General features: G+C 43.5%; 1 long non-coding RNA gene across 1 annotated transcript; it reads right to left on the bottom strand.

Moving 5' to 3' along the window:
- Window positions 1-1,378: 1,378 nt before the first annotated feature.
- LOC129501879 (uncharacterized) lies at window positions 1,379-22,486 on the bottom strand. The gene is made up of 2 exons (XR_008662836.1): window positions 22,355-22,486; window positions 1,379-2,311 (listed from the first exon to the last, which is right to left on the bottom strand). It is a non-coding gene; the product is annotated as an uncharacterized LOC129501879 (long non-coding RNA).
- Window positions 22,487-22,710: the final 224 nt, after the last annotated feature.

Here is a 22,710-nt window from a genome sequence, read left to right on the forward strand (position 1 = left end):
AGAAAGAACCCAAGAATGGAACTGGCCTAGAAGGGGTTAGGGAAGAGTGACACTTCTCTGCGTATAGTTTTTTGTGTAGTGCTGACTCTTAGGCTCATATTAATGTTTTACCTACCCACCAAATAATAAATAAATAAATAAAAGTGAACTGGAATATGTGGGGGGTACCCCAAAAAGAAAATAAGCAGTGAGACGTGAACTTCACTGCATTAAAAATGAGTAACATGGGATCCCTGGGTGGCGCAGCGGTTTGGCGCTTGCCTTTGGCCCAGGGCGCGATCCTGGAGACCCGGGATCGAATCCCACGTCGGGCTCCCGGTGCATGGAGCCTGCTTCTCCCTCTGCCTACGTCTCTGTCTCTCTCTCTCTATCTCTCTGTGACTATCATAAATAAATAAAAATTAAAAAAAAAATGAGTAACATAACCACACTAAAGGGAGTAGAGAAGAAGATAAAAACTCACCTAGGTCACTTTGGATGCCAGTATTTTGACTACATACTTTAAGGCAAAAGACAGGTACTGAACAACACAGGTATTGCACTCAAATTACAGTATTTGTTTTTCAGAGGGTTATTGGTTAGAAATTCTGAAACTATCTGAGTATATACTTGTAGTAAGCATGTAAGTAATACACGATGGATTATGAGAACCAGATTTCTCACTGTTGAAATAAAGAGTTACAGATAAGGAAAAGGATAGTGTTGAATTGGAATCAAAAGCATTAGTTTAAACTTATCATCTGCCTATATGTTAAACACATATATGACGTGACACATATAACACATGCACACATATATACACACAGAGGGATAGATCCTACTGTACACCTTGAGAGGGCCTAGAGACAATGACATCCCAGCAACAATGAACACAGCCAATACCCAGATCTTGGTTCTTAAATTCCATGCTCCAATAAAAGTAATCACGGCTCTTCGGAGAAATGGTTCATTTCCAGGCTAGGGCAGAGATGAAACAAGATGAGTCTAGAACATCATGCAGTGACAGAAAGTAATGGAGTGCTCAAAAAATGATGGGGGGCATTTCAGAAAAACAAGAGTCAACATGAAGGAGCTTCCAAGGGCCAAATCGGACAATTTGAGTAATTCAATGAATAATGATAGTGTATTAGTCAGAGTTCTCCAAAGAAATAGAACCAATAAGCACCTGGGTGGTTCAGTTGGTTTAGCATATGCCTTCAGCTCAGGTAATGATTCCAAGGTCCTGGGACTAAGCCTCACCTTGGGCTTCCTGCTCAGCAGGGAGTCCACTTCTCCCTCTGCCCCTCCACCCACTGGTGCTCTCTCTCTCTCTTAAATAAACAAATGAATAAATAAATAAAACCTTAAAAAAAAAGTAAGAAACAGAACCACCAGGATATATATGTGAAGAGATTTATTAACAAGAATTGGCTTATGCAATTATGGAGACCATAAAGTCCCACAGTCTGCCATGTGCATGCTGGAGATCCAGGAGAGCCGTGGTATAATTCCATCAGAGTCGGAAAACCTGAGAACCAGAAGCACTAAGAGCAGAAGATTGATGTCCACCTCAAGCAATCAGGCAGGAAGGGGCAAATTCTTCCCCCTCCCCTACAACTTTTTGTTCTCTTCAGACCCCCAATGGATTGGATGATGCCCACTCGCATTTGGGACAGCTAACCACTTCAAAGTCCACTGATTGATGAAATGTCCATTTCATCCAGGAACACCCCCACAGATACACCCCAAAATATCACTTAACCAAATATCAGCATTCCTTGATCTAGTCAAGTTGACACAAAAAATTACACGACAGATACTAATAATTACCTATAAATAAAATAAATTTTCATGAGTCTATTCTAATATAAATAAGTAAATGGGGGAGAAGAGACATCTCTTCCTTACTGTAGGATTCTAATAAGTAAATATAGAAGGAATGATAGAAATAGAAAATCATCATTAAGCAAATTGCACAGTAATAATTGTTGCAGGCATGACTTATTGATAGATGTTAAAATTAATAAGTAAGAGGAGCCTGGCTGACTCAGTCAGTAGAGCATGTGACTCTTGATCTCGGGGTTGTGAGTTTGAGCCATGTTGGGTATAGATATTACTTTAAAAAAGGGCACCCCGGTGGCTTAGCGGTTTAGTGCCGCCTTCGGCCCAGGGCCTGATCCTGGAGACCCGGGATCGAGTCCCATGTCGGGTTCCAGTCCCACGTCGAGCTCCAGTTCCACGTTGAGCTCCCTGCATGGAGCCTGCTTCTCCTTCCGCCTGTGTCTCTGCCTCTCTCTCTGTGTGTGTCTCTCACGAATAAATAAATAAAATCCTAAAAAAAAGAATCATGATAAAAAAAAAGACGTTACTTAAAAAAATAAAATCTTTAAAAAGAAAAATCATATCTAAAAAAATTAGTAAGTAAAAGTATGATGAGAAACAAGATATTTGCATAAATTCAAAGTCTCTCTTCACGAATGTTTACTAATTACAAAGAGAAAAAGTGTAACCTCACAGTGGAGAAACCTAGAACACACTACCTTACCCAAGTGATCAAAGTTTACATGACCATTTATTTATTTTTAAGATTTTTGTTTTACTTATCCATAAGAGAGAGGCAGAGACATAGGCAGAGGGAGAAGCAGGCTCCTTACAGAGAGCCTGATGCAGGATTCGATCCCCGGACCAGGATCACACCCTGAGCCAAAGACAGACACCCAACCACTAAGCACCCAGGTGTCCCAACATGACCATTTATAAGACATACCAACATCATGTACCATCTAATATGAAGCACTTAGAAGAGCACTTCACTTCTGTAGTATTCTTACCCAAAGAATAGCCTCAAAGTAATCATTACAAAACATCAAAATATCCAAACTGAGGGATATCCTAGAAAATAACTGGCTAGTTACAACTCTAAAAAAAATGTCAGGTTCATGGAAGAAAAATTAATCTGAGAAATTGTCCCAGATTGGAGAAGACCAAGGAGACATGACAAGTATGGTAGCCAGCCTCCAAAATGGCCTCTGAGTGATGCTGCTATCATGGAAGAGGGCTGACCCATCGGTATCAATAGGATATTGTGGAAATGACACAGGGTGATTTCTGGAGCTAGGTCAGAAGGACTTTGCAACGTCAGCCTTACTTTCTTTGGGTGAAGCCAGCTGACGTGTCATTAGGCCATTCAAGCAACACCATGGAGAGACCCACAAGGCAACGAACTGAATGAAGCCTCCAGTATTTATGTGAATAGGCTATCTTGAAAACAGATCCCCAGTCCTAGTCAAGACATTATATAACCACAGTCCTGGCTGACATCATGAGTGAAAAGGCATCAGAGACCCTGAGCAAGAACTACCCACCTGGGACACCTGGGTGGCTCAGTGGTTGAACATTTGCCTTTGACTCAGAGCATGATCCCAGGGTCCCAGGATGGAGGCCTGCATCTAGCTTCCCACAGGGAGCCTGTTTATCCCTCTGCCTATGTCTCTGCCTCCCTCTCTCTGTTTCTCATGAATAAATAAATACAATCTTAAAAAAAAAAAAACAAAAACCTATCCACCTAAAAGCAGCTCCCAAATTCCTGGCCCATAGAAACTATGAAACAATAAGTGTTTGTTGTTTTAAGCTACTAACTTTTAGCATAATTGTTACATAACAATAAATAAGGGATTCCTGGGTGACTCAGCGGTTTAGCGCCTGCCTTTGGCCTGGGGCACGATCCTGGAGTCCCCGGATGGAGTCCCACGTCGGGCTCCGGGGCTCCCGGCATGGAGCCTGCTTCTCCCTCCTCCTGTGTCTCTGCTTCTCTCTCTCTCTCTCACGAATAAATAAATAAATCTTTAAAAATAAATAAATAAATAAATAATATACCAGTGATATGCAATTTGGAAACATACATGTAAAAACCCTAAGCAGGGGATCCCTGGGTGGCGCAGCGGTTTGGCGCCTGCCTTTGGCCCAGGGCGTGATCCTGGAGACCCGGGATCGAATCCCACGTCGGGCTCTCGGTGCATGGAGCCTGCTTCTCCCTCTGCCTGTGTCTCTGCCTCTCTCTCTCTCTCTCACTGTGTGCCTATCATAAATAAATAAAAAAAAAAATTAAAAAAAAAAAAACCCTAAGCAAATTAATTATTAGTAATAATAATTACTGAATCTAGAAGTATGTCGAAAAGGGGCACCTGGGTGGCTCAACGGTTGAGCATATGCTTTTGACTCAGGTCGTGATCCCGGAGTCCTGGGATCAAGCCCTGCATTGGGCTCCCCACAGGGACCCTGTTTCTCCCTCTGCCTATGTCTCTGCCTCTCTCTCTGTGTCTCTCACGAATAAATAAATAAAATATTTTTTAAAGTTATACAGAAAAGATAACACACTGTGCCTAAATTGTATTTATTCTAAAAAGGCCAGGTTAGGGCCACCTGGGAGGCTCAGTTGATTAAGCATCTGACTCTTGATCTCAGCTCAGTTCTTGATCTCAAGGTCTCTTGAGTTCAGGCCCTGTGTTAGGCTCCGAGCTGCTCACGGAGCCTACTTAAAATCAATCACTCAATCAGCCAGGTTAGAGATGAGAAATTTAATGAATGCAACTTACCCCTTTAGTAGATTAGAGGAGAAAATTTGCACCATCTCAATGAATGCATAAAGTGCATCTTGCTGGGCCCAGTGAAGTGTACCCCATAGGGCCCACTGCATCAGTAGGGGATGTGTGGCCAAGAGCAACAGGAGAGTCAAATGTCTGGGCAGAAAGTTTGATCCAAATGTTAAATAGGATCTAGATATTCGGAGGTTTATTGGGCATGCAGTCTGTTTTATACTGAAAAAGCAAACCCTTTCAATTCTTAACTGGACCATTTTGGTAAGTGTATTTATAATAAAATAGTCACTCATGTTTATGAGAGGAATGAAAGCAAGGTAATGAGTCTTAAAATATTATAAATTAGGGATCCCTGGGTGGCGCAGTGGTTTGGCGCCTGCCTTTGGCCCGGGGCGCGATCCTGGAGACCCGGGATCGAATCCCACGTCTCGGACTCCCGGTGCATGGAGCCTGCTTCTCCCTCTGCCTGTGTCTCTGCCTCTCTCTCTCTCTGTGTGTGACTATCATAAATAAATAAAAATTAAAAAAAAAGATTAAATAAAATAAAATATTATAAATTAGGGTTGTGGGGGTCAGGGAGATGTGTTGGGAGGAAGAAATGGGGGAAATGGCAATGTTGCTAATGTTCTGTTTTTCAAGCTAGGTGTCTAATTTATTATTTCACTCCATTGCTTGTGTATATTTGACATCAATTATTTTGTACATATCCAACAGTTCATAATTTTAAAAGGTGAACTCATCAGGCTGCCTCTAAACCTGCAGTCTCCCATTATTCCCCGTAGAGAATAATTCTATCTTTCATACAGAAGCCTGGGGCTACTTAGCTTCCCCCACATTCACTCAAATACTGCATCCTGGCCCCCTCTATCCCTTCAGGATGTCTGTCCACCCTGTACAAACCAGAGCAGGCTGTTTCTATCTCTGAGTGCTGCATCAGCTTCCTGACCACTCTTCCTGCTCCAGCTGGAGCCCCTCCCTCCTCCCTCTATGGTGACCATGACGATATTTCCCAGTGCCAATCTGCTCTTCCATCTCCAGCTTAAACTCCGCAGCATCTTCCCACTGACTCTGGTATAAAGCTGGCTGTTTACAAGGCCGGATGTGCTCAGTCTCCACTCACCTCTACAGACTCATGTTCAGCCATTCTCAACCTCACTCCTCGAGCTCATCACTCAGGGAGTCCCGTTGTTTCCTAAAATACACCTGCACTTTCAGGCCAGGGGAGTCTTCCTACTGATGCTGTTTCTTTTTCCTGTCCTCCCGCCCTATGCTCTAATCATCTTCTGGTTCCATCCTAAATGGAACCCTCATCCCATTTTTCATTTTTTTTTTTTATTATTCATTACCAAGCATGACCTTTGAAAACCTCCCTAACAATCTCTCTCACTTTCTCATCTGTGACTTCCAGCCCAATGCAGATCTCCAGGGAGCTCCAAGGGCTCCAGGGGACGGCCAAGTCGCAAGATAGAGGGAGCCCGGGTTCTTGCATAACTGGGTGGGAGCCTGTCCTCCTATTGCTCCTCACAATCAAAGATACCTGCTATATTAGTTATCTGTTGCTGTATAAGGAAGTTCTGACTCACCATTTCTCATGAGGTTTGCAGTTAAGATGTCAACCAGAGCTGCCATATCTGAAGGCTCAGTAGGGGCCGGAGGCTTTCAGGTCCCCCTCCCTGGGGACTCATTCACATGGCTGTGGGCTACAGGGCCTCCACCCCATACCATGTGGTCCTGTCCAGAGGGCTGCTCCAGAGTCTTCCTGCCATGGCATCTGGCTGCCCCCAGAGTCAGAGAGCCAGCAGGAAGCTAAAGTGCTGTTTGTGACCAAGTCTCACAAGTCACACCATTGCTTTTGTTTTAATCTGCTCTTTAGACACAAATTACTGAGACCAGTTTACACTCACAGAGAGGAGAACTAGGGGCACCTCTTGAAAAGAGGAGTATTGGGGCACCTGGGTGGCTGAGTGGTTGAGTGTCTGGCTTTGGCTCAGTTCATGATCCCTGGGTCTTGACCTGAGCCAGCCTCTGCCTGTGTCTCTGCCTCTCTGTGTCTCTCATGAATAAATAAATAAAATCTTAAAAAAAAAAAAAGAGTATCAAGAGCACATGGATGCATCCTAGGAGCAGCCCACCCTGGCTGAACCCATTCATTCACCTGTGTATTTCCGGCACCTGAGGGCTGCCTACAGTGAACTTGGGCCGTGGGGTCCCTGGGCTCCCACCTTCTGGAATATTCCTGTGCTTCTGTACTCAGATCCCACTTCTTTCTTTCTTCTTTCTTTCTTTCTTTTCTTTCTTTCTTTCTTTCTTTCTTTCTTTCTTTCTTTCTTTCTTTCTTTCTTTCTTTCTTTCTTTCTTTCTTTCTTCTTCTTTCTTTTCTTAAGATTTTATTTGTTTATTCATGAGAGAGGCAGAAACACAGGCAGAGGGAGAAGCAGGCTCCATGCAGGGAGCCCAATGTGGGACTCGACCCCGGGTCTCCAGGATCAGGCCCTGGGCTGAAGGCGGTGCTAAACCGCTGAGCCACTGGGCTGCCCCCAACTCCCCTTTCTGATGTAACTGGGCGTGACATCTCATTGCTCCTCCCACTTCCCCACACTCACTCCCTTGTCCTGGTCCTGTATCTACCTGAGCCCAGGTGCATACACATCTGTGCATACCTCCCGCAGAGAGAGGACTGTTCTCCCTTCACTCTGGGTCCTTCTCACCTGCTCCACCTCCCTTCCCTTCTTGATTTCCCAAAGTCAACACTTCTCTGTGTGTTCCCTTGTTTATTTGTTGTCTATTGACTGGAAGCTCCGGGAAGAGGGAATTTTTTTTTAAGGATTCTTTTTTTTTTAATTTAAAAGATTTTATTTTTTATTTATCCCTGAGAGACACAGAGAGAAGCAGAGACATAGACAGAAGGAGAAGCAGGCTCCTCACAGGGAGCCCAATGTGGGACTGAATCCCCGGACCGGTATCACGGCCTGAGCCAAAGCAGACGCTAATCTGCTGAGCCACCCAGGCATCGTAAGATTTTATCATTATTGGAAAGAGAGACAACACAAGCTAGGGGAGCTGCAGGCAGAGGGAGAGGAAGAAGCAGGCTCCCTGCTGAGCAGGAAGCCCGGCCCAGGGCTCCATCCCAGGACCCTGAGATCATGACCTGTGCTGAAGTTAGACACTTCAATGACTGAGCCACCCAGCTGCCCCGGGACAGGGATTTTTATGTTTTGCTCACTAATGCATTCTTTACACTTAGCATAAGGGCTGGCTCATGGTGGGTATGCAGTAAATACTTGCTGGATAAAGAAATGACTGAATCAGGGGCACCTGGGGGGCTCAGTCAGTGAAGCGTATGCCGGCACCTGAGGGCTGCCTCACAGTGAACTTGGGCCGTGGATCTTAGGGGTCTTAGGATCAAGCCCCACATCGGGCTCCCTGCTCAGTGGGGAGCCTGTTTCTGCCTCTCTTGCTTGTGCTCTCTCTCTCTCTCAAATAAATAGTCTTTTTTAAAAAATAACTGAATCAGTGGCAGGAGGAAAACTGCATCCATTCTAATGGGAAAGAGGCAGGAGGAAAAGTGTGTGTCCCACATTTCCTGCACCAAGCAAGAAGGCTCATGAGGCCACAAAGTATCATTTTGGTCTCTACTGAGTCCCCAGCACACAGCCCTGTGCCTGGCACATAACAGGCCCTATAAGCTAATGTGTTGATTGGCCAAGTGCTGATTATCCAAGCCAGTAACTTATTGCCCCCAACACCTTTCTTTGTAATACACTTGGGTAACAGGTGCTGTCCCTGGACCCGTCCTTAGCCCACCCCTGTATTCTATGTCCCTTTCATAGATGTCCTCAGGTTCCATGTTCAGAGTTATGACCTGGCCTCACTCCTGGCCACCTGCTCCTTGCAGCGGTCAGAGACTTGGGTTCCCTGTCCCTGCTTTGTCCCTCCAAAGACACGCAGGTTGTCTAGCTCAGTGGTGATTCTTCCCTGGCTTTGCCCAGAGACTATGGGGAATGGCTGAGGCCCAGATACTCTTGGAGTTGAGAGTGGAACTCATCACAGGTCCTGGGGAGTTGGTGCAAGAAGTGCTAGGGAATGTTGGGGAACCAGTGTCCTAGCTTGGCCACTCTCCAGTAGGGTGACTCCGGCTAAGTTCCCTAGCTTCTCTGAGCTTCAACTTTCTCATCAGTAAAATGGCAACTTGGGGCACCTGACTAGCTCAGTCAGTAGAGCATGCAACTCTTGAACTTTGGGTCATGGGTTCAAGCCCCAGGTTGGGCTTAGAGCTTACTTTAGAAAAACTGGCAATTTGTCACAGGAATTGAGAAGATGAATGTGTTACAAAGTAAAGACGGTGAGAGTGGGGCTGTGGGGCTACCCTGCCTGGGTTTCAGTCCTGAGTTTGTCTTTCCCTATTAGTTGTGCAAACCTCAGGCAAGTTATCTAATCTTTCTGTACCTTAGTTTCCCCATTTATGAAAGAAGCATGATAATAGTACCTGGCTTATGGGATTGTTCTGATCCAGTCATACAATCAGAACTCAACACACACGGGCTGTGTGATCATCCTTCAGCTTACATCACACACATAGGAGTTATTATTATTTTTCCGAACTTTGCCCTGACAGAGGTCACAGACACAGGAACAACTGCAATACAGCATCAGATGAGACTGTGTTCACATCGGCCCAATGCCACCATCAACAAGGGAGGGAGAGATTCGTTTAGGTTTACAGCTGATGCCTGAGAGTGTCTTTGGATGTGCACTAAGCATTTTCCAGGCAAACAGGAGGAGGAAAGTGTCTTACACAAAGGAAAAGCAAAAGAGAAGAATGTTATGCTGAAGAGATGAGCAGAGTTTGAGGCAGGAGGACAAGTGAAGTTTGGCCACAACACAAAGTGCATGAGGGATGGTGGGGAGGCAGCAGGTCACGTAAGGATCCAAATGCCCAGTGAGAGCAGTGAGTGGATGCGGGTGTAGCCATCTGGCTCACCTGGCATCTGTCCCAGCCTCCTCCCAGCTTCCTTCTTGGACTGCAGAGTTTGTATTGGGGGGGGAAAAAAAAACATGTTCCAGCTGTTCAATTGGAATCATGTGAGACTTAACTGTGGAACTGAGTGAAATGAAGGGCCACCCCTGACCCCCAGGCATTCCTTCTGCTGGTGTGACTCCAGCACGCATGGTGTGGCTCTGGAACCACTGCACTGGGGAAGCTTCCAGGTCCCTGGATGGCAGTTATCACCTCACCAGGACAGCTGTCTTTGCACTGCCTGTGATATGTCACCTTCAGTGGCTCTGACTGAAACCTTGCCCAGGAAATGATTTAGAACAATTCCGAAAGAAACTGTCCCTTCATCCTCCACGAAGCTGCTGTCTTCTGTCCCTGATTCTGCCAGAAACTACCACTCCAGGGCTGTCAGGCCTGAGTCAATGCCATTATCTACCCATCTATTCATCATCCAAATGTTTATTTTATTCACTTTTTCAATATTCACTGAACTCTTGTTTTGTACCAGGCCCTGGCGCTGGGAACCATGAGATAAACCAGACATTATGCCCACTGTTTGAGTTATCTATTGCTATGAAACAAACCACCCTAAAATGTAAAGTTTTACAACAATAGCCACCATTTATTTCTTTACAACTTTGCAACTGGGGCAAGGTCTCAAGTGGAGAGCTCTTTTCTCCTCCATACGGCATCATCTGGAGCAGCTGGTTGTTTTACCAGCAAAAACTAAAGATGGGTTTATTCGGGAACTGCTGAGAATTACAACCTGGAAGCTACAAGGAAGTTCCAGCAAAACCACAGGTAAGTAACTCCCTGAACAAAGAGAGGACCACTCTTTAATAAAGGAAAGGGGGAGTTGGGAGTTATAAATTAAAAATCTATTGGAGTAAACTGGGAGCTTGAAGTATAGTGGCTTCTCAATGGCTGAACTGTGACTGTCTGTCTTTGACAGACTGTTGCTGGGGCAAGAAGAAATTTTCCTTCCTCCCACTGGGATAGCACAGAAGTATCTACTTGCAGGGTCCCACTCTTCCCTTTGGGTCTGCGGTAGACCCCTAGTGCTGGGCTTGAGAGCTCCCCCTGCTGGCCTCCTAGCTCCATCCTAAATGAGATTTCCTTTTATTGATTTTCACACCAGCATGAGCTTTGTCTAGAGAAGAAACAGAATGTAAAAAGTGTGTGTCAGATAAATGATGGGACAAATTCCTGGTGTGTGCCCCTGGAGCCAATACCCAGCTGAATTAGGAGTGGGCATGGCTGCTCAAGGAGTGCCAAGAATGTCTCCATTTCAATGTGTGCCCCATGTAACAAAGCTTATGTTCACAGAACTGGGACAGGTAACGAGCAGGAGTGACCTTGGCTGCTGGGAACTGGAAAGCACTGGCCCCATCTAAGCAGCTCTAATCAGGAAGTTGGACTCAGTGGGGCCACACAGCCAAGTTTCCTGGAGAAGCCAGGCATCCTTACCTCATATGTGAAATCTTATACATTTTAAGCAATGACAGTTAATTGATAAAAATTATCAGTGCTGTGCAGGTCTAACAAAACTCAACCATCTAGCTGGATGTGCCTATGGGCAGACAGCTGAGGTCTCTGATCTGAAGGCTATTTGTCCTCCAGAATACCAACAGTGCCCTCCTCCATGAAGCCTCAGGCTTACTCTGCCACGCAGCTCCCAACAACCCAGAATTACTGCTGTCTTTATTTTTTAATCCTTACTTTTCTGTTTATGAAAGGAATCCTCTTTTTTGGTGAAAAATTCAAACCTTACAGAAATTTCTAATATAACCTATGAACACGGACCTAGTCCCACCTCTACCTTTCCACCTGATAGCCAACAGTAATAGTTGGTGAATATTCCTTCAGATATTCTTTTTTTTTTAATTTTTATTTATTTATGATAGTCACACAGGGAGAGAGAGAGAGAGGCAGAGACATAGGCAGAGGGAGAAGCAGGCTCCATGCACCGGGAGCCCGACGTGGGATTCGATCCCGGGTCTCCAGGATCGCGCCCTGGGCCAAAGGCAGGCGTCAAACCGCTGCGCCACCCAGGGATCCCTCCTTCAGATATTCTAAGAATCTTTTTTCCAGTTCACAAAATTGAAATCTTACTGAATAACCACTTTATAAACTTTTTTTATAATAACATAGGATGAACAACTTTTCATGGCAGTGGCATTAATCTAAATTCAATCTTCTTGGGATGCCTGGGTGGCTCAACGGTTGAGCATCTGCCTTTGCTCAGGGCATGATCCCAGTTTAGGGATCGAGTCCCACATCAGGATCCCTGTGAGGAGCCTGCTTCTCCTTCTACCTATGTCTCTGTCTCTCTCTGTGTCTCCCATGAATAAATAAATAAAATCTTTTTAAAAATAAATTCATCTTTCTTAATGCCTGTGTTTAGGAGACACAGTAGTCAAGGTGAATGATTGTGAAATCAGATAGACCCAAGTTCAAAGCCTATGTCTAAATAACTGATCAAATGGCTCAACCTCTCTGAGACTCCATTTCCTCATCTATAAAATGAGAGAAAAAATGGTGTCTACCTTGCAAGGATTAAGTGAAAACATGAATGTAGGGTCTTGCACATATTATGCATTTGATGAACTTTAGCTACTACTATAGCATTCTGCTGTATGGTTATATAAATTTCACCATTTGCCTATTGACGGTCATGTAGGTTGTTTCTAAATTTTCTCTATTACAAATTGTGCTTCAGTGAATTCTTTGTCAAGATGGATTCCGAGATTGAAATTGCTGGGTCATGGGTATCTGCATTTTTTTTGACTTACTGAAATTCTCAAAATCATTTTATAAACGATCACACAAGTAATAGATGAATACATTCCCTTTCATATGGTTTTAAGCTGCTCATAGGTATGCAGGGTAAAACACAGCCATCTCTCTTCACAACACTCCTCTCTCCATCCCACCTCCTCTTCTTTTTCCTAGAGATGTCCCCTTTATTTTTTTTTTTAAGTAGGCTAACATGAGGCTTGAACTCACAACCCTGAGATCAAAACATGAGCCGAGATCAGACACTTAACCAACTGAGTAACTCAGGTGCCACTAGTCATCCCCTTTAAAAGTGTATTCTTTCTTAATAGATGCATGTAATACATAGTATGTATATAAATACACACAGCTTTTTTCTTTACATCAATGAAATCATACTTCTGACATTATTCTGTAAGTTACTTTTTTAACCTAATAAAATGTCTTAGAAATTTCTCTACATTGTAGACTTACCTCATTCTTATTATTTAAGGAAATATTCCAGAACACAAAAAGAGAAAACTATAGGGTGCCTGGCTGACTCAGTGGAGCATGAGAGTCTTGATCTTAGGGTTGTGGGTTCGAGCCCCACATTGGGTGTAGAGATTGCTTTAAAATAAAGTCTTCTTAAAAAATCTAAATGTCTTTTTTTTAAAGATTTTATTTATTTATTCATGATAGTCACAGAGAGAGAGAGAGAGAGAGAGAGAGAGAGAGAGGCAGAGACACAGGCAGAGGGAGAAGCAGGCTCCATGCAGGGAGTCCGACGTGGGATTCGATCCCGGGTCTCCAGGATCGTGCCCCGGGCCAAAGGCAGGCACTAAACCGCTGCACCACCCAGGGATCCCAAAAATCTAAATGTCTTATACATCATGTACTATATATGTGTGTGTGTGTGTGTGTGTGTGTGTGTGTGTGTGTGTCTGTGTGTGTGTGTTTATATCACTTTAAAAAAATACTTGGTATTGGGGCACCTGGATGGCTCAGTCGGTGAAGCATGGAACTCTTGATCTTGGGGTTGTGAGTTTGAGCCCTTCACTGGGTGTGGAGATTGCCTTAAAATAAAATCTTAAAAAAAAAAAAAAAGGTAGACACACCTATGTACCTTCCACCAGTTTAGGAAAGGAAGCATTTGTTTTTGTTTTTGTTTTGTTTTTTAAGATTTTATTTATTTAGAGAGAGTGGGAGAGAGGGATAGAGAGAGCAGGAGAGAAAGAATCTCAAGCAGACTCCTCGCTGAGCTGGGAGCTCAATGCTGGGTTTGATCCCATGACCCTGAGATCATGACCTGAGCCAAAACCAGAGTAGAATGCTCAAAGGACTGAGCCAGGTTCCCCACATTTTTATAAAGTTTTATTTATTTAAGTAGTCTCTACATTCAGCATGAAGCTCAAACTCACAACCCCGAGATCAAGAGTTGCATGCTCTTCCAACTGAGCCAGCCAAGCGCCCCCATATATAGCTACATTTGAAAATAAACTCTAATGTTCCATGAAAAACTGTTTTTATCTAGATTGAAATGTTAGGTCAATTTGGAGGAGAACTGACATTTCCTGCCAGAAATACATGAAGGTACCAATACCTCTACATCCTTGCTAACATTTGCTATTGTTGGTCTTTTTGTGTACGTCTTTTTTTATTATAACCATCCTAGTGGATGTGAAGTGATCTCAGCGTGGTTTGGATTTGCATTATTTTCATGGGACTATTGGCCATTTAAAGAAATTTCTGTTCAAATCCTTTGCTATTTTTGAATTGGGTTGTCTTTTTATTTCTGAGTTGTAAGAGTTCTTTTTATATTCTAGATACAAGTCTTTTTATCAAATATATGATTTGCAAATGTTTTCTCTTCTGTGAGTTGTCTCTTCAATTTTTGGATGATGTCTTTTGAAACACAAAAGTTTTAAATTTTAACGATGTCTGATTTTTTAAAAATATTTATTTATTTATTCATTCATTCATTCATTCATTCATGAGACACACACAGAGAGAGAGGCAGAGACACAGGCAGGGGGAGAAGCAGGCTCCTCACAGGGAGCCCAATGCGGGACTCAGTCCCCCAACCAGGGATCACGCCCTGAGCCCAAGGCAGACACTCAACCGTTGAGCCACCCAAGCGTCCCAATGATGTCTGATTTATCTAGTTTTTCTGACATTCCTGTGCTTTTGGTGTCATAGCCAAGAAATCATCATCTAACCGAAGGTCATGAAAATTTATGGCTGGTTTATTTCTAAGATTTTCATAGTTTTAGGTCTTACATTTAGGTCTTTGATCCACTTTGAACTAATTTTTTGTGTATGGTGTGAGGTGGGGTTCCTAACACCATTTGTTGACAAGACTATTTTCCCCCCACTGCATTATGTTGGCACTCTTGATGATAATCAATTGACTATAGGATGCCTGGGTGGCTCAGTGGTTGAGTATCTGCCTTGGGCTCAGGGTGTGATCCCGGTTGGGGGACTAAGTCCTGCATCGGGCTCCCTGTGAGGAGCCCGCTTCTCTGTGCTAATGTCTCTGCCTCTCTGTTTCTCATGAATAAATGAATAAAATCTTTAAAAAAAAAAAAGAAATAACCAATTGACCATAAATGTCTGTGCTTATTTCTGGACTTTTTTTTTTTTTAAGATTTTTATTTATTGGGCAGACCGGGTGGCTCAGCAGTTTAGCGCCGCCTTCAGCCCAGGGCCCGATCCTGGAGAGCCAGGATCGAGTCCCACGTTGGGCTCCCTGCATGGAGCCTGCTTCTCCCTCTGCCTGTATCTCTGCCTCTCTCTGTGTGTCTCTCATGAGTAAATAAATAAAATCTTTTAAAAATAATTTTTTTATTTTTTTTTATTTATGATAGTCACACAGAGAGAGAGAGAGAGAGAGGCAGAGACATAGGCAGAGGGAGAAGCAGGCTCCATGCACCGGGAGCCTGACGTGGGATTCGATCCCAGGTCTGCAGGATCGCGCCCTGGGCCAAAGGCAGGCGCCACACCGCTGTGCCACCCAGGGATCCCTTTTAAAAATAATTTTAAAAAATAAATATAAAATCAGGAAGTATGAGTACTCCAACTTTCTTCTACCTTTTCAAGAATGTTTTCTCTCTTCTGGGTTTCATGCATTTCCACATGAATTTGAAGATAATCACCTCGTCAATTTTTGCAATGAAGGCAGCAGGGATTTTGACAGGGATTGTTGAATTTTTAGATCAATTTTGGGGACTATGCCACCTAACAATATTAAGTCCTATAATACATAGATATGAGATATTTTCCCATTAATTTAGATGTTTAATTTCTATCAACAATGTTTTATAATATTCAGTGTATCAGTCTTATACTTCTCTTGTTGAATATATTCATACGCATTTTCTTTTCATTGCATTGTAAATGGAATTTTCTTGATCTTATTTGTGGGTTGTTCATTGCTAGTGAATAAAAATACAATTGAGTTTTGAATACTGATCTTCTATCCTGCAACCTTGCTGAACTCATTTACTAACTCTAGTATTTTTTGATGGATTCCTTAGGATTTTCTGTAGAAGATCCTACCATTTGCAAACAGAGATAATTTGATTTTTTCCTTTCTAACTAGATGTCTTTTATTTCTTTTCTTACTTAATTACCCTCGCTAAAACTTTCAGTATAATACTGATTAGAAGTGATAAGGGTGGACATTCTTTTCTTGAATCTGATCTTAGAGGGAAAGCATTCAGTCTTGTACTGTTATGTACAATGTTAGCTGTGCTAACACATGGCTGTGTGATAAATACCATTTATCAGGTCCAGGAAGTTTCAGTAGATTCCTACTTTGGGTTATTTTTTAAAAGATTTTATTTATTCGAGAGAGAGAAAGAGAGAGCACAAGCAGGGGCGGGGCAGAGGGAAAGAGAGAAGCAGACTCTCCACTGAGTTTGGTGCTCGACAGCAGGCTCCACTCTAGGACCCTGAGATCATGACCTGAGCTGAAATCAGACACTTAACTGACTGAGCCACCCAGGTGCCCCTAGTTTGGGTTATTTTATTTTATTTTATTTTATTTTATTTTATTTATTTTATTTTATTTTTTAAATACTAACCTCCTTTTCCATCTAAAGAAACTGCGGTTTATTTTTTATTTTTTTTATTTATTCATGACAGTCACACACAGAGAAAGAGAGAGAGGCAGAGACACAGGCAGAGGGAGAAGCAGGCTCCATGCACCGGGAGCCCAACGTGGGATTCGATCCCGGGTCTCCAGGATCGCGCCCTGGGCCAAAGGCAGGCGCCAAACCGCTGCGCCACCCAGGGATCCCAGTTTTGGTTATTTTAAAAATTATTTTTATTTATTTTTATTAAGTTTTAACTTTTAATTACAATATAGTTAACTTACGGTGTTCTGTTTCATGTGTACAATATAGTGATTCAACAATACATTACTCATGCTTATCATGATAAGTGTACTCTAAATCCCCTTCATCTATTTCACCCATCCCCCTGCCCATCTCCCCTCTGGTAACCCTCTGTTCTCTATAGTTAAAAGTCTGTTTGTCTCCTTTTTTCCCCCCTTTGTTCGTTTGTTTTGCTTCTTGAATTCCAAATATGAGTGCAATCATGTGGTATTTGTCTTTCTCTGACTTATTTCACTTAGCATTATACTCTCTAGCTCCATCCATGTTGCAAATGGCAATATTTCATTCTTTTTATGGCTAATACTCCATTGTGTATATATACCACATCTTCTTTATCCATTCATCTATCAAGGGACTTTTGGGCTGCTTCCATGATTTGGCTATTGTAAATATGCTGCAGTAAACGTGTCCTTTTGAATCAATGTTTTCATATTCTTTGGATAAATACCCAGTAGTGTGATTACTGGATCATAGGGTAGTTCTATTTCTTTTTTTAAGATTTTATTTATTTGGGGATCCCTGGGTGGCGCAGCGGTTTAGTGCCTGCCTTTAGCCCAGGGCGTGATCCTGGAGACCCGGGATCGAATCTCACGTCGGGCTCCCGGTGCATGGGGCCTGCTTCTCCCTCTGTCTATGTCTCTGCCTCTGCCTCTCTCTCTCTCTCTCTATCTCTCTCTCTCTCTCTGTGTGTGTGACTATCATAAATAAAAATTAAAAAAAAAAGATTTTATTTATTTGACAGAGGGAGAGAGAGAGAGAGAGAGAGCAAGCGAGCACAAGCCGGGGGAGCCACAGGCAGAGGAAAAGGGAAAAGCTCAGCGGGGAGCCCAATGTGGGGCTCAATCCCAGACCCTGGGATCATGACCTGAGCCAAAGTCAGATGTTTAACTGACCGAGCCACTCAGGTGCCCCTATTTTTTTATGGACCTCCATACTGTTTTCCACAGTGGCTGCAGTTCGCATTCCCGCCAATAGTGCATTGTGGGTTCCTTTTTTCTACATCCTCGCCAACACTTGCTGTTTCTTATGTTTTGTTTTGTTTTTTTATTTTAGCCATTCTGACAGGTGTGATGTGATATCTCATGATGGTGATTTTGAATTGCATTTCTCTGATGATGAGTGATGATAGCTCCCTGTGCTCTCCTAGGATTTTTAAGGTTTCAGGATTCACATTTAGGTCTTTAATCCATTTCAAGTTTTTGTGTGTGTGTGTGGTGTAAGAAAGTGGTTCAGTTTTCCCAAAACCATTTATTGAAGAGACTTTTTCAATTGTATACTCTTGTCTCTTGTCAAAAATTAATTGATCATATAATTAATTGATCATATAAAGGATGTTCACTCTCACCACTGGGTTTGTTTCCAGACTTTCTATCCTGTTCTATTGATCGATGTGTCTGGTTTTAAAATAAGATTTTATTTATTTGAGAGCACCAGCAGGGGGAGGGGCAGAGGGAAAGGGAGAAGCAGACTTCCCACTAAGCAGGGAGCCTGATGTGGGGCTCAATCTCAGAATCCTGGGATCATGACCTAAGCCGAAGGCAGGCACTTTAACCAACTAAGCCACCCAGGTGCCCCTCATGTGTGTATTTTTGTGCCAGTACCATACTGTTTGATTACTACAGCTTTGTAGTATAACTTAAAACCTGGACTTGTGATACCTCCAGCTTTTTTTTTTTCTTTTTCAAGATTATTTTGGATATTTGGGGTGTTTTGTCATTCCATACAAATTTTAGGATTGTTTGTTCTAATTCTGTGATAGGAATTACATTATGTTTGTAGACTGCTTTGGGTAGTATGGACATTTTAACAATATATATTCTTTACAACCCCTGAGCATGAAATATCTTTCCATTTGAATCATTTTCAATGTCTTTTTTAAAAGATTTATTTATTTATTTATTTATTTATTTATTTATTCATTCATTCATTCATTCATGAGAGACACACGGAGAGAGAGAGAGAGAGATAGGTAGAGGGAGAAGCAGGCTCCCTGCAGAGAGCCTGATGTGGGACTCCATCCCAGATCCCAGGATCAGGCCCTGAGCTGAAGGCAGATGCTCAACCGCTGAGCCACCCAGACATCCCTAAATCATCTTCAATGTCTTTCATCAATGTCTCATAGTTTTCAGAGTACATGTCTTTCACTTCTTTACTTAAGTTTATTCCTATGTATTTTATTATTTTTGGCACAATTGTAAATAAGATTGCTTTCCTAATTTCTCTTTGTGCTTAATTTCTCATTATTGGTGTATAGGAATGCAGTGGGTTTCTGTACATTGATTTTATATGCTTTGACCTTAGTAAATTCATTTATCAGAGACTTCCTCCTAAGATGAGGAACAAGACAAGGATGTCCACTCTCACCACTTTTATTCAACATAGTTCTGGAAGTCCTGGCCACAGCAATCAGATAAGAAAAGGGAATAAAAGGCATCCAAATTGGTAAAGAATAAATAAAACTTTCACTATTTGAAGATGACATTATGGGGATCCCTGGGTGGCTCAGTGGTTTAGCGCCTGCCTTTGGCCCAGGGCATGATCCTGGAGTCTCAGGATCGAGTCCCGCGTTGGGCTCCTGGCATGGAGCCTGCTTCTCCCTCTGCCTGTGTCTCTGTCTCTCTCTCTCTCTGTGTCTCTCATGAATAAATAAAACCTTAAAAAAAAAAAGATGACATTATACTATATATAGAAAACCCTATAGTTATTTTTAATCATGCAAGTGTTTGATATTCTTTTAAATCTGCCTTTCTTTTTTTATTTTAAAGATTTTATTTATTTATTCATGAGAGAGAGAGAGAGAAGCAGAGACACAGGCAGAGGGAGAAGCAGGCTCCATGCAGGGAGCTGGGTGTAGGATTCGATCCTGGGACTCCAGGATCATGCCCTGGGTGTAAAGGCAGGCACTAAACTGCTAAGCCACCCAGGGATCCCCTAAATCTGCTTTTCTAATGGATTAAACGTTACTGCAATAGATGGATCTAACCATTCTCTTCCTAATGGACATGTGGGGATTTTTTTTTCTTTCCTATCATATCTTCTTCCCATTTTACATGTTATTGTATGCAGTATTTTAATTTTTTTATCCTCACTTATTAAAAATCTAATTTGTGGGGCATCTGGGTGGCGCCATCAGTTAAGTGTCTGACTCTTGGTTTCAGCTGAGGTCATGATCTCAGGGTCATGTGATCAAGCCTCATGATAGGCTCTGCACTGCGTGTAGAATCCGCTTGAGTCTCTCTCCCTCTCCTGTCCACTCCCCCCCAAAATCTAATTTGTGATGAATTTATTTAGTTTTGAAAGAAATATGATTTGGTAAAGATACATTTTTACCTTTTTTTGTATGTATAATACATCTGGGGTCCCCACATACAGAGCATATGCCTGATTGTAGGGAGCGGAGGCAAGGTGTGAGCTGAGGTGTCAGAGGATCTTTCTGGCCACTGTGGGGACAATAAGCAGACAGTAGAGGATAGGAAAAGAGACTAGTTGGGTGGCTGTTAAACTGGCCCACGCAGGGGCACCTGCATGGCTCAGTTAGTTAAGCATCTGCCTTTGGCTCAGGTCATGACATGGAGTCCTGGGATTGAGACCCATGCCAGGCATCCTGATCAAGAGAGTCTGCTTCTCCCCATCCCTGTGCCCCCTCACTCCTGCTTGTGCACTCACGTGCATGCTGTCACACACACTCTCTCTCTCAAATAAGTAAAATATTTAAAATAAAATGGCCCAAGCATGAAATGATGATGATGGACTGAAGATGGAAAAGAAAGAATGAATTCTGGAGATACTTTGGATATAGAATCAACGGGACTTCATCTCTTGTGCAATATATTGTAAGAGCCTCCTAACTGGTTTCCCTGCACCCCAGACTACTACATTCAGTAACATAGGTGTTAGGGTGACCCTTTTAGACCTAAGTAGAGCATGTTCACCTCTACTCAGCATCCTCCAGTGCCTCCTCATATCACTCAGAGTAAAAGCTAAAGCCCTTGTAATGGCTAAGGCCATCTGGTTTTGCCACCTCCTCCTCCTTACCCTTTTGCTATTTCCACTCCAGCCATACTCACCTCCTCCCAACAAACCAGGACAGGTCGACTCTTACCTATCTCCAGCTCTTTACCCAGACATCCCTTTGACTCACGCCCCTACCTCCTTCTAATCTTTGTTCAGCTTCTCACTGATACTACAACCTGCTTCAAGCACCCAACCAACACTCCTGATCCTTTTTTGTTCTGCCCTTTTTGCCTATAGCACTTATTACCTACTTATTATCTGCCAACATAGTAGATAATTCACTTACATCATGTATATTGTTTATCACCCATCACATCCACTAGGATAAAACTTCACAGAGATTGTTATTTGTTCACTGACATCCTAATTTCCTAGAACAGGCTCCATCTGACACATATTTGTAGACAACTGGATAAATGATTTAATTACCAGTTTTATCTGGGGACAGATGGAGGGAGAAGGTGAACAAGATGCCCAGGTTTCTGAAGCTAGGGTAGGGCTGGAGGACTAGGAACACTGAAATATTTTCCAAACAGGAGATATTCCAGCTGAAGACCTCTTGGGAGGCAGCCCGGTGGCGCAGCGGTTTGGTGCTGCCTGCAGCCCAGGGTGTGATCCTGGAGACCCGGGATCGAGTCCCATGTCGGCTCCCTGTGTGGAACCTGCTTCTCCCTCTGCCTGTGTCTCTGCCTCTCTCTGTGTGTCTCTATGAATAAATAAATAAATAAATAAATAAATAAATAAATAATAAATAAATAAATAAAATCTTAAAAAAAAAAATGAAGACCTCTTGGGTTAGGGGTGTGGAACCCACAGTAGCAAAGAAAGAAAAGGAGAGGCCTGTGGGATTACAGAAGCCCAGAGAGGAGACTTATTAGAAGAGGAGAGAGGTCAGGTCAGGCAAGAACTGAAGCTGATCACTGGATGGAGTCACTAGAAAGTAATACCTGGCCTGGGGGAGCCAACTCTGTGACAGGTTACAAGCTAAATTGGTCAGGCCAATTCAGGAGGAAGTGAAGGTGGCTGAAGCCAACAGGACGGGAATTTAGAGTCGCACAGACCATATGCCAATCCTAGAACAGGTCCTGTTAAATCTCTGAACCTCAGCTGTCCCAGGTACGAAATAAGCAGAGCACCTCCTCGCCCATAAACCTTGATGCTTGATTGCCAAATGAGAAAGAGGAAACCGCAAGATGCAATTTGGGCGTATTGTCTCCATTCTGTCAAATGCGCAGACTGGCTTGGCTGCGACTGCGACATCAACTGAAATACTGGGCAGCCCAAGGCCAGTGGGAGCTGCGCTTACCGCGGGGGACTGGACAACACGAGGAGAGCAGAGCTGTAGGCCCAGGGGAGCTGAAGTCAATCCCTTTGCACAGAACACTATCCCAAGATCAGCCGGAATCAAAGGTCTGCCTTCCTAGTCCTACACACACCAGCCTGCCCCTCCCTCTCGTGGCGCAGCAAACGCTCCGGCCCGGCAGGCACACATCACCCGCCCACGGACTGCGGGCCCCCTCCCTCTTTCCCTCTCTCTCCGCCAGCTGTCCGCCCACTGGGCTTGGACCTAGACCTAGACTAGGCAACGCCGCCTTTCGTCCCTAGCAACCACTCACCTGCTTCTCCCTTTCCGTTGGCCGGCAAATTTCCTTTTTTTATTGGTCCGCGTAACTCTATTCGGCCAATTAGTAGCAGCCACGGGGACCCAACACACTCCCACACAATTTGGGGGTGATCGTGGAGGAGCAAATTTTTCTTTTCCGAATTTATTTGTTAATTCGTTGTGAGATCTTCTGGAATGAGACTCTAAAACATCTAATTTCTGTTAAGCCTGTGGCGTCTGGCCCTTGCACGCGCCCCCCTCCAAGTGGTACGGTCCGCACAGGTCCCACCTTCCTCCCCGCGGGGGAGCCGGAGTCCTTCCCTAGGTTGAGTCGCCTCGGAGACCGAGACGATACCATCCGGGACTAAT

The sequence above is a fragment of the Nyctereutes procyonoides genome, unplaced genomic scaffold, assembly GCF_905146905.1.
Source record: "Nyctereutes procyonoides isolate TBG_1078 unplaced genomic scaffold, NYPRO_anot_genome, whole genome shotgun sequence".
Lineage (NCBI taxonomy): Eukaryota > Metazoa > Chordata > Mammalia > Carnivora > Canidae > Nyctereutes > Nyctereutes procyonoides.